This window comes from Kogia breviceps, chromosome 5 (assembly GCF_026419965.1).
Source record: "Kogia breviceps isolate mKogBre1 chromosome 5, mKogBre1 haplotype 1, whole genome shotgun sequence".
NCBI lineage: Eukaryota > Metazoa > Chordata > Mammalia > Artiodactyla > Physeteridae > Kogia > Kogia breviceps.
Window position 1 is genome coordinate 10,602,164 of NC_081314.1, and position 12,159 is coordinate 10,614,322.

The 12,159-nt window shown below is 38.0% G+C and overlaps 1 pseudogene; it reads left to right on the forward strand.

Moving 5' to 3' along the window:
- The first annotated feature begins 4,930 nt into the window (after positions 1–4,930).
- On the forward strand, positions 4,931–5,399 carry LOC131756764 (protein BEX1-like; annotated as a pseudogene).
- Positions 5,400–12,159: the final 6,760 nt, after the last annotated feature.

A 12,159-nucleotide genomic window follows, 5' to 3' on the forward strand; every position in this document is an offset into this window, starting at 1 on the left:
CATGACAGAGGTCACCCCGTAAAAATGAAGAAGGGGAATAGGATTGGGGCGTGTTACAAGAAGTGCTTCAAATGTAATGGGTACACAGGGGTTCTTCATGTTACTCACCGTACTTGTCTGTTATCGTTTAAATAACAGAAGAAAAATGTTAAGAATTTACTGTAATTTTACAGTAATTTTACAGTAAAATCTGTAATTTTAAAACTGTCCCTTTCACAAAAAGGCCAACATTTATTTCAAAAACATATTTTTTTTGGACAGAGTATTAAAAATATAAAGTGGTTTCCTGACTTGCAAAACAGCTTCCTTTTAACAAACTCTGAACAGTATCCTTAATTTCCATTAAGTACTAACTCTGTTTAACTCCACATACTTGTGGATTCTTAGGAAATGCTTCTGTTGATATGAATTTAAAGACCTGTCAGTAGACAGTAATATAGTAAATTATTAAAGGAAGAGATAAATACCCAAAGCGTTCAGCTAACTGGAAGAAAAAATATAGGTAGTTCTTTTTTTTTTTTTTTTTTTTTGGTGGTACACGGGCCTCTCACTGTTGTGGCCTCTCCCGTTGCGGAGCGCAGGCTCCGGACGTGCAGGCTCAGCGGCCATGGCTCACGGGCCCAGCCGCTCCGCGGCATGTGGGATCTTCCCGCACCGGGGCACGAACCCGCGTCCCCTGCAACGGCAGGCGGACTCTCAACCACTGCGCCACCAGGGAAGCCCCTAGCTAGTTCTTTTAACAAAAATTTATAAAATGTATTCATTTCAATTGTGCACACATTAACTACTCTGCTGGCATGATATATAATAAAAGCTTGCTAATACAGTATTATTCACAGGGGATACCTTCCAAGAGCCCCAGTGAATGCCTGAAACCACAGGTAGTACTGAACCGTAAATATACTGTTTTCTCTATACATACATACCTATGATAAAGTTTACTTTATAAATTAGGCACAGAAAGAGATTAACGATAATAACTAATAATAAAACAAAGAATTATATACTATAATAAAAGTTATGTGAATCTTCCCCTCCAAAAAAAATAGCTTGTCCAAATTTAACACCTTTTCCATCTTCACTAAGCACTTACACACACCCTGTGGCCATAACTTCTGCAGTCGAGGTACAACAGCAAAACTAGCACAAATTTCTTTTTTCCTTTTTTCCACAATTTCATGGACAGAAGATTTGTTCTCACGGTAGCTCTTAGCAATCTCAGCATATGATATGTTTTTCTTTCCTTACTAGGTTGGGAACTTTCACCTTTTACACTTGAAGAAATCACTTTACAGCTTCTCTTTGGCTTACCTGATGCCAGCAACACTACCCTTGTGCTTTGGGGCCATTATTAGATAAAAGAAGGGTTACTTGAACACAAGCACTGAGAAACCACAGCAGTCGATCTGTAACCCAGAGCTACTAAGTGACTAACTGGTGGGAAACACTGAACAAAGGGATGTTTCCCATCCCAGGTGGGATGGAGCAGGATGCTGTGAGATTTCATCACTCTATGCAGAACGGAACGCAATTTAAAACTTATGAATTGTTTACCTTGGGAATTTTCCATTTAATATTTTCAAACTGCGGTTGACTAGGGTTAACTGAAACCACAGAACGTGAAACTGAGGATTCGGGACTAAATCTGTAACTGCTGTATTCTCCAGTTAAACTCTGTGCTGTGAATTAAAGATATTATCACTTTCAACTTTAAAATATTTGAAATAATACAGTGATATAGTAAAGAAAGACTCAATAAAATTTATCTCCCGTCCCTCTTGATTTCTTGCATGGACCTGAAGTTGTAATTTGTGTATGTACTCAGTTGTGTGAAAACCATCAGGCAAGGCATCTTGGCCAGTGGAAAAACCACAGGCTGGGAGGTGAGAGAGACTTGGATTCCATTCCAAGCCCGACCACTTTCTAAAAGCATGATCTAACTTGAGAGGTTTTCCCATACTGAACTTCAGCTTCCTTGTCTATAAAATTTAGATAGCAACACCTACCTTATAGATCAACATGTACACTCATGTGTACAGTGTAAACAACAGTCATACAATACACACCAGCAAATTGGAGCTGTTATTACTGGCTTTTAGAAATGAGAGTGTATGTTTCAGCCCAAATTTAAATTTAGCAAGAACTTCAATCTAAGGCAAGATAAGCACCGTCCAAGTGAAGAAAATTATTTAGTCACTCAAAGTCACTGATTTGTGAGCAAACTTTAAAGCCACTTGGAAATATTGGGAAAAATACAAAGTCATTTTTGTGCTAATTCTCTGATTTTGAGCAACACCGAGCGAGTCACAGAAAGACTTTCATCTACAAATAAGCCGTAGCATGTGCACTGACTGAAGCACTGAATAAAAACACAACACTTTCAATGTATACACTCATTTTCCTAAACCAGGTTCTACTCTCTACAAGTCCATATGTGATGTCATGTTTAGTGTGGCCCTAAACATGGAGGGAGCTACTCGGCTTTTCCTTCAAGAGAGAACCTGCTTCAGGAAGTAAAGGTGGCTCAGGGCACCCAGGTGCACCACCTTGTCAACTTACTACAGTTTTCAATCCCAGCCCATGAGTGAGCTCAGAGGTGGTGCTAGGGCACAGCCGCTTCTGCGCAATGTGGACCTCCTCCATGGCCATCCTTACACCAGAGCTTCTGAGTGGTCTGGACAAGACTTTCTTAGACCTGCAGCACAGCTTAAGGCTTTTCCGACGCAATCCTCCCTCTTTCCTACTCTTAAGTCATAGTACTTGTTGCACAAGTACTACACCCAGATCGGAAGACTTTCCCTGCCTACTCTCGCTCCCTTTCCACTTTATCCTCATAGATGTTGCCTCCAATAAATGTCCTGTACTTCCCACTGTCTTAGCTTCTGTTTCCTGGAGGATGTGAACTGAAACAAGGGGAAATAAACATTTTTGTTCCTGAAGGGATTTTTAATCTAGAATATAATACACATTAATTCTATTTTTATAGAATTATGTACATTTTATTTTTTTAATTGAAATATAGTTGATTTACAATGTTTCAGGTATACAGCAAAGTCATTTAGTTATACATATATATACATTCTTTTTCAGATTCTTTTCCATTATAGGTTATTACAAGATATTGAATATAGTTCCCTGTGCTAAGCAGTAGGTCCTTATTGCTTATCTATTTTATATATAGTAGTGTGTATCTGTTAATCCCAAACTCATAATTTACCCTCTCCCCCTTCCCCCTCTGGTAACCATAAGTTTGTTTTCTATGTCTGTGAGTCTGTTTCTGTTTTTAAATAAGTTCATTTGTATAACTTTTTTAGGTTTCACAGGAAATATGTGAATTTTAAAAGCACGTTATTATCAGTCTACTATAAGGCAAGTAATTATAGCCTACTACTCCCCACAAAGCGAACTGATTTAATGGATGTAGTTTTTAGAGTCTTATTTTTCTGCTATGATGTTCTAGGAGCAAATGGGGCAGAGGTGGGCAGTGATTCAGGAAAAAAAATCCAACTTTTAATTATTGAATTCTATCATGACTAGCAAGAATAGTAGCTATAGTTACTCTGACCAACACCACCTGACACTATTGAAATCCTTTCCTTTTTGAAGAATTATGGAGTGTGATTGACTCCTTGCTTTTCCAGAGAGATCATTCTGGAGATTTATTGATGGCTAGTTGAGTTGATACAAGTACAAACAAGCAAGCTGTAAAAGTATTTGGGAAAAAATGACAAAATATCCACTATATTTATTCTAAAATACTATGGGCAAGGCTCAGTGTTAGCACTATTGGAGAGTTATAAAAATGAAACAAATATAAGTATTCCCTTAAAGAGCTTAGAGAGTAGTCAGGAAATTCAAGATCATTTAGGTATTTCCATTTTTAAAGTCATACTTAACAAATTTAGAAATATTTAAAAAGCAGGAGAAAGTAGCCAGAGGAAAAATACATTTAAAAAATAAAGATAAATACAAGGCATCAACTTATTAAAGAGGCAAAGATAAAATGCTACGGGAGTTCAGAATAAGGAGTACTACTGCCACCTGAGTTGAGAGCAGAGAAAGGGGTAACATGGAAAACTTCACAGGGGAGATGGAATTGGAGATAGGAGGTACAGAATTTGGACTTCGAGCACAGGATAAGCCATGCCCTGCAAAGTGAAGGAAGGTGAACAAAGTAGCAAGGACATGAGGAGGTCATGGGTGGGAAAAACATTAATTCAGGCTCACTGGCACAAAGGATAAATCAAGAGTTATAGTGAGAAATGGGGTCAGAGGGGTAAATTGAGGCTGGATATGGAGGGTCTCAAGCGCTACACAGAAGCGTCTTATTTTATATCATACACCCAACTGACAGGAACAGGAGGATGATGAAAAAAAATGGACAGGTGTGCGATTTTACAGTAAGTGAGCCCCAAATGAAAATATCAGTATCAACTTTGACTTCAATGTCACAAAGAAGCAAAACCTTTCCACACATTTTGAAAAATCATTACCATAAATAACAAGTGACTTAGCCTGCCTGAAGTGGGATCACGGTAAAGAATTTTGCATTTCATTTAGCTTTATAAATACGTATTTCTCCACTTGCTTTTAATCTGGGGGAAAAAAGTTCTCCAATATCCTTCTCCATGAAAATGATAAGATTTTCACATCTGGTGTCTATCTGTAAAGAACACAACATATTCAAAACTTCACTTAGCTTGGAGTGGGAGATTTAAGTCCTGGGTTGATCAATATCAAAGCTCTAAGCTGCACGCGATAGGAAACGTCAACTCAACCAGCTTAAAAAATAAACAAGGGACCGGGAAGGGGCCAACCCTGGCTGCAGCACCCCGTTGCCCCTACCCCAACCTTCTGCAGGTCTGCAGGTTTCACTGAAGCAGCGAGAGAATCGGGAGGAGAAGGAGACAGCAAGGACAGCCCAGAAGCAATGGCGTCCCAAGAGGAACAAGCAGTAAAAAAAAATCTCAGCATGGAAAATGCCAACCAGGAGAATGAAAAAAAGGATGAAAAGGAACAAGATGCTTATAAAAGAGAGCCTTTGGTCCTCCCTTTGGAAGCTGGTGAATATCGTGTACCTAGAGGAAAGTTCCATGTTAGGCATAGAACTTTCCTAGGCAGTTCCTAGGCAGTTCCATGTTAGGCAGCCCATCCTGCAGTATATATGGGACACGACTCAAGAGGCTTGGAGAACCACAGGCAAGGATGGGAGAGGAGAATATGGAAAGGATTAGGGAGGTGAGGGAGCTGATGGAAAAGCTGAGGGAAAAGCAGTCTGCGGGCAGTTAGCACGGACCTCCCTCACCATGACCATCGTGATGAGTTTTGCCTTATGCCTTGAATCCTGATGTTTTCCCTGAAGTTAATAGGGAGACACACCTGCTTCCTTAACTTACATGTTTGTGGTGTACCTTTGTTGCAAACCTTTTGGTGTTACTTGTTTCTTGCGGGTCTCCTATTTCCAGCTTCTAATTGAATGTTGTGTTTTTGACCCAATCTGTAAGTTTCTGTCAGCAGGAGAGTTTTACTTATTGCACGGAGAGATGTTCATTATATATTGTGATGTTAATAAAGCAGTTTTTTAAAAAAGTAAATAAATAAATAAGACCAACAAGGACCTATTGTATAACACAGGGAACTATATTCAATATTTTGTAATAATCTATAAGGGTAAAAGAATATGAAAAAGAATATATATATATTTGAATCACTGTGCTGTATACCTGAAACTAACAGAATTTTATAAATCAACTATACTTCAATTAAAAAAAAAAAATTAAACTAAATTTTTAAAATAAAGATGAGGGGCTTCCCTGGTGGCGCAGCGGTTGAGAATCCGCCTGCCGATGCAGGGGACACGGGTTCGTGCCCCGGTCCGGGAAGATCCCACATGCCGTGGAGCGGCTGGGCCCGTGAGCCATGGCCGCTGCGCCTGCGCGTCCGGAGCCTGTGCTCTGCAACGGGAGAGGCCACAACAGTGAGAGGCCCGCGTATCACAAGAAAAAGAAAAAACAAAAACAAACAAACAAAAATAAATAAAATAAAATAAAGATGAGTTCTCTGCACACTGAAAAACCAGAAACAAATGAAGAAAATAATCAACTCTGAAGCCAAAAAGCCATTGGTTAGCGACTCAGGTATATGTTTGCATGTTGAGTTTCCCCACATCCGAGAAGATAACCAAAGTCATGGGCCGAGAGGAGGGGAGAGGAGAGGGAAGCAGAGACTAATTAAGGGGGCAGGAGAAGGTGACACTGACAATCGTAAACTCACAAGAGCAGTTGGGTTATCCTCACTGCTTCCAATGTGGGGCATCAACAAAAGAGTGGAAACAATAAAAGACATGCTTGCAAAGATAAAAGATAAGCAAACAAATAAATAAGAATTACTGCCTCATATAACTAGAAATCCAAGGCAGAAAGTTTCCAAAACTGGTTAATTCAGCAACTCAACAACATCATCCAGAACCCCAGCGGTTTCCCTTTCTGCTCTGCCATCCTCGGCATGCCACTCGCCTTAGGGCTATCTCCCCTCGTGGTGACAAGGTGGCTGCCTCAGTTCTAGACAGCAAATCTCAATCGGCAAAGCCCAGCTGAAAGAAGGAGGGCATCAGTCCTGTGTGTCTGCTTACATGAGCCACAGGACTTTTACAAGAAGCCCCTTGAACAGACTTTTCCTCTCATTTCATTGGCTAGTTGCCAGGAAGAGTTCACATGCCTATTCTTAAGGTTGAGACTAATCAGGATTAGCTCTGGGTCACTGAGTCAGGGGTAAAAACCTAAACAATTAGTATCAGCCACCAAGGAAGAGTAAACGGCCTTGGGTTGGCAACCAACAATGCCTGCTGTATAGTCTCCCACTACATGCTGGATGACTGTGAATGACCTTTAACATCTCTGACCCAGGACACCCTCATCTGTAAAGTAAGGAATTTCATAAATTCCACATGTTACTTTTCAACTTCCTGTTAATTATCTTTCATGAAATGTTAACTTTCTCTTCCAAATTTTCTTCTCTTTAGTTGTATTTCTTGTTTTTGACTGAAATTTAGGAAGCTGGTGGTTTAATGCTGCAAAGGCATTTCAGATAAAATTGAGATGAACAGGAAAAAAGTGGTAGAAAAAATTTGCAATTCATACAGAAAAAGGGCTGATTTTATATCTATATACATATAAGAAAGAAGGTTCCTTCAAATTGGAAAGGAAAAAATCAAATTAAAAAATGGGTGAAGCTCATAAAGAAACAGATCCTGAAAGAAGAAATACAAATGATTCTTAGGTATATGAAAATGACACAGTTCAGTTATAGTGAGAACAAGTCACATTAAAACTACACCGCAATACCATTTTTTACCTGTTAGACTGGAAAAGGTCCAAAAGTTTGGTAATGCCCTCCCTGGGCAAAACTTCAACAAAGCAAGAGCCACGTGTGTCTCCTATAAAATTGGAGATGAGGAGACTCCTCTGCAGGGTAAGTAGCTGATAGCTCCTCCACAAGACAAATGCACATGCCCTCTGAGCCAGCAAAGCCAATTTTAAAATATTGTCCCATATTGTATCTCTGGTAACAAGATAATTCACTGCAAAGTTATTTTTTAAAACAAAATACTGGAAAAATCTCAATATCTATCAATAGAGGATTGGTTTTAAAAAATTAAGTAGTATACTGCATACATACAGAGAAATAGTATGTCTGAGGAAAAGCAAAAAAAAAAAAGGAAGACTGAGGTGCTCATATATATACTGATGTGAAAATATCTCAAAGACCCACAGACCAAGAGAACGCACATAGTATGATAAAATTTGCTCAAGAAAAGTGGAAAAATATATACTATTTTTGCTCGTATTTAACTATCTCATGAATTGCTTAGAAACTAATCACATTGATTCCTGGTGTGGAAGAAAACTTGACAAATGGGAGACAGAGTTGGCAGAAAAAAATTTTTTCACTGTAAATCATTTTATATTTTTTGAGTACTTAACTATATAGGTACATTGCCTATTCAAAGTTAAATAAAACACTTTAAAATTATTATGATAGATGCCTCATAAAACTAAAAAGTTTGCTTCAACATCTATCTCACAAAATGTAACAATAATCATCATAAGCTGGATAAAAACTCCTAAAATATAAATTTCTATTCAGGAAAAAGTACATTTTTTCATTTAAAAGCATATATAAGTAGACTTAAGAACAGTATTTGCTCATTGATAATTGACTGTTCCTAAAAACGATGCCTGTGGGGTGGTTGAAGTTGGTTTATAACAGTGAGCATCTAGAAATTGATTGTGTATAGAAATCAAACTTTGGTATCCTGCCATCAGCTGCTGTAGCAGCCATGTAATTCACTCACTAGGAGCCCCCTCAGGGCAGGAGAGGAGCCAATACATTTCCTTATTTCCTTGTTCATCTGCCACAAACCAGCAAAACATGACTAGACCCATGATAAAGATCAACCCTCAGCTTCACCTGTATCATTATGGAGATTGGATTTTCCTTAAAGATGAGAATCAGGACCACATTTTAAGCAAGTGCACATATCTATTTTGAACACTGGGCAATAAGAAACTTCCCCGATTTGAATTATAGCAAGCTATTTGGGGAAACTATAATAGTGGCAGTACTGTCCAGAATAGTCTAGCCAGCCACTGCCAGAAAGGAAACTCCACTTTGTACATTTCTGAGTGCATCCCAGCAATACAATTTTTTGACTTCAGAGCCTCCTTTACATCTTTCATATCCTATTTACAAATGAATTCATTTCTAAATTATCTACATTGACTTCTTTAGTAATAAATTATATATAAAACCTATACAAGAAACAGCAATATTTTTAAAGATCAAGAGATAAACCTGGATAAAAGTTTTAATATTTCCTTCCTACAGTCCAGCAGCATGTACTCTTTCTGGTGCACACACCCTAACATAGAATATCGAAATTAAATAATTTAGTAATTTCGTCAGAATTTTCATACTATTAGAACTTTTGTTTGTGAATATACTTGTAATTAATATCTGTATCTGAACCCATAAGATGACTTATTTATCCGAAAAAAAAAAAGATTTCATGATCCTGAACTACACAGAAGGCTGTGTTCTACATGTTTTGAATGAAATAATGATTAAGAACTCCTCGTCCTTGTCCTTAAGGAGCAGAGAACTTAGTAGGGATGTTGCAATCCATGTTTTTATGTAAAATCTGTGTTACCAGGAACTGATAACTATTATATACTCAAATGATTTGCAGTTTAGAGGGAAGATTAAAGGCCATTTCAACAGGAATCTGCAAGAAAGACATGACTGAAGAGGCTAGGTTACATCTTGGCTTTGACTCACAAGAAGCATTTCAACCAGTGGAGGTGGGTGTGGGCAGGTCATGGTAGGCTGCAATGCCATTCTACATGGGGAGAAAGGCGGGAGCAATATGGTAGAATGATGAGGGGTGTTCAAAGAGCAAGAAGAGGTGAGCTGGAAATGTGAACTGGGAGTCAGATTGTGGAGGACCTTGAATTGCTGGCTAAGGATTTTGGTGTTTACTTAACACTCATTAAGAAAGCTCTGAAGAAGATGTAATGGAATTGAAAGAATTCTAAAATAAGAGTTAGGACACCTGGTTCTCGTGCTACTTACAGTTATTTGATATCAAGAAAATTAATCTCTCTAAACCTCATTTTCTTTCCTAGATAAAAGCTTCTTTCATCACTGATATTCTATAATTCCTCAGGGACTTCTGAGCTTGCCTTAGCATAAGCTGGGATCTGGTTAAAAGTATATCATAATAATCCAGAGGCGGGTGATGGTGGTCTACACTAGGGAGATGGCAATGGAAGAAGGCCATGGTGTCCACAACAATGGAACAAGGACTGCCCTGCTACAGGCTTTACTTAAGAAATTGTCCAAATAAGACTGGAAAGGAAGAAAGAATATGAATGACATTGCCAAGATCTTACCCTGGGGCATAGTGAGTAATTGGAAACAGGGGGACAGGAGAGAGAAATGCAAGAGGATTAAAAAAACTGTTAGCCTACATTATCAAGAGAATTTCAGCACCATTAACAGAGGGATTGGGATTTGAAAAGGAAAATATTCTAGAAGTAGGAGGTGAGGACAGTTTGCAGCCTATTGAGTAGGTAGGAGATTGTCTGGGTCAAAATCTCCAGCAAGGAGTTAACTTGACATGATAGATTTGAGAGTCATCCCCCCAAAAAGGGAAAATTCAAGATCAGAATTATAAATAAATGTTTCCAAAGAGTTTATAAAGACATAGGAAAATGCTCAGGAAATATTCTCAAGGGGGAAAAGAAAGCAATATATACATTTTGGTTGCAATGTGTGTACATATAGGTTCACAGATAAAAGGTAAAACCAAAATAATCAAAATATTATTATTCAGTCTACATTATGAATATATAAGCAAATATTATTCTTTATACTTTTTTCTCCCAGTATGTTCTATAATGAACATACATTATTCTTATGAACAGAAAAGAAAAACAGTAAAAAAAAGAAATGCAAAAATAAAAGTGATGATCAAAACGTGTCTATCAAACCTTGGTAAGATTTTTAACACAAATGTCTCTGAAAAAAAGGTCTGTCTCAGAAGTGCTTATACTGACTAAAAATCACAGTTCACGAAGGTCCAGTGGGACACAAGGCAAGAATTAATTTTCTCAAGACTACATGGTTCCAGTTATAAACAATGGGCTATTTATTCTCACATTCCTAGTAGAATCAGGCACATTCTACCTGTCTTCTTCCATAACAGGCGTCTGTATTCTTTAAAGAGAAATGGAAATAGATCTGGACATGGAGAAAACCTTTGAGGGAGAAAAGATAACTCTAAGTGTCAAGGTAGAAAACTTGAGCTTCAACAATACAGAACTGCCCCATTAAAATCACTCTATCACCAAGCATTAAAACTGAGACTTCAGTTTTAATTTTATGGTTTAATACGTGTTGGCAGCATCTTTTCTCTTAACCCCGACAAAAAACTGTATCAAATATAGGAGGAGTCTTAACTGAAAAAGAGACATTATTATTAAATCTAGAATTAAGCAACCTAATTTGTTGGGTCAGATGTAACCAAAGTATAAAAAAAGAGTAAATATATTGGCTTTGTCTACTCAGAAACTCACATTTATGCTAACATTAACTATAATTAACCTAGAGCAGAATATAGCAGATAATCAACAAGATACAAGATTCCAGGATTCCTCTGAAATTGGTTAGTATTTTTCCTTCCTAGCTATCTGGAAGGGAGCTATTTGGGTTACACCAAGTGGCCTGAGACATTCATTTCTCCTAATGAGAATTCTCCTAGGGCCACTTGGATAAAGATAAAAACATAATTGACCCATGTGATGTCATGAATAAAAAGAACAGACAGTGACAGGAACAAAAGAGAGGCCATTCCTTATGTATCATTTAGGTGGGAGGAAATTAAGGTGCTAGGTGCTCATCTGCAATTTCTTAGCCCAATGGGAGTGATCACTGGGTCAGCCTAGACTGCTGATCCCACACCTGGAGCACTAGAGAGGAATGTCCAGCTGAGGACTGAATCTAGCTTAGAGAAAACCTCCAGAAAGAACTGCAGTTGCACCATAATTGACTTTCTAATATCCTCTGCTTATTATCTCACTAGGGTACCAGAAAACAACATAGCATATTGAAAGGAACATAGGTTTTGAAACTACAAAGACCTGGATTTAAATTCCAGTGCCACCACGTGACACTTACCATATGACCTTAGACTAGTCATTTAACCACTTGGAACCTGAGTTTTTGCATCTGTGAAAATGGGGGGAGAAAATTTTACAGGGGATAATCATGATAATTGAGATAACCACCCACAAATACTGTAACTGTATCAACTCAATGCTATATATAGCAAATTGCTTTGTAACAAAGAACTCTTGTATTAGGTTATCCGGAGAAGCAGAACCAATATGAAACAGATTATATATATATATATACATACATATACATAGATAAATACATAAGCAGGTAGATAACATGGAGAGAGAGCAAGAAATTATTAAAGCTGAGAAATCCCAAGATCTAAAGCAAGCAAGCTGGATACCCAGAAGAGCTGATGATACAGTTCCAGTCCAAAAGCCAACAGACTTCAGACCCAAGAAGAACCAATGTTTCAGTTTGAGT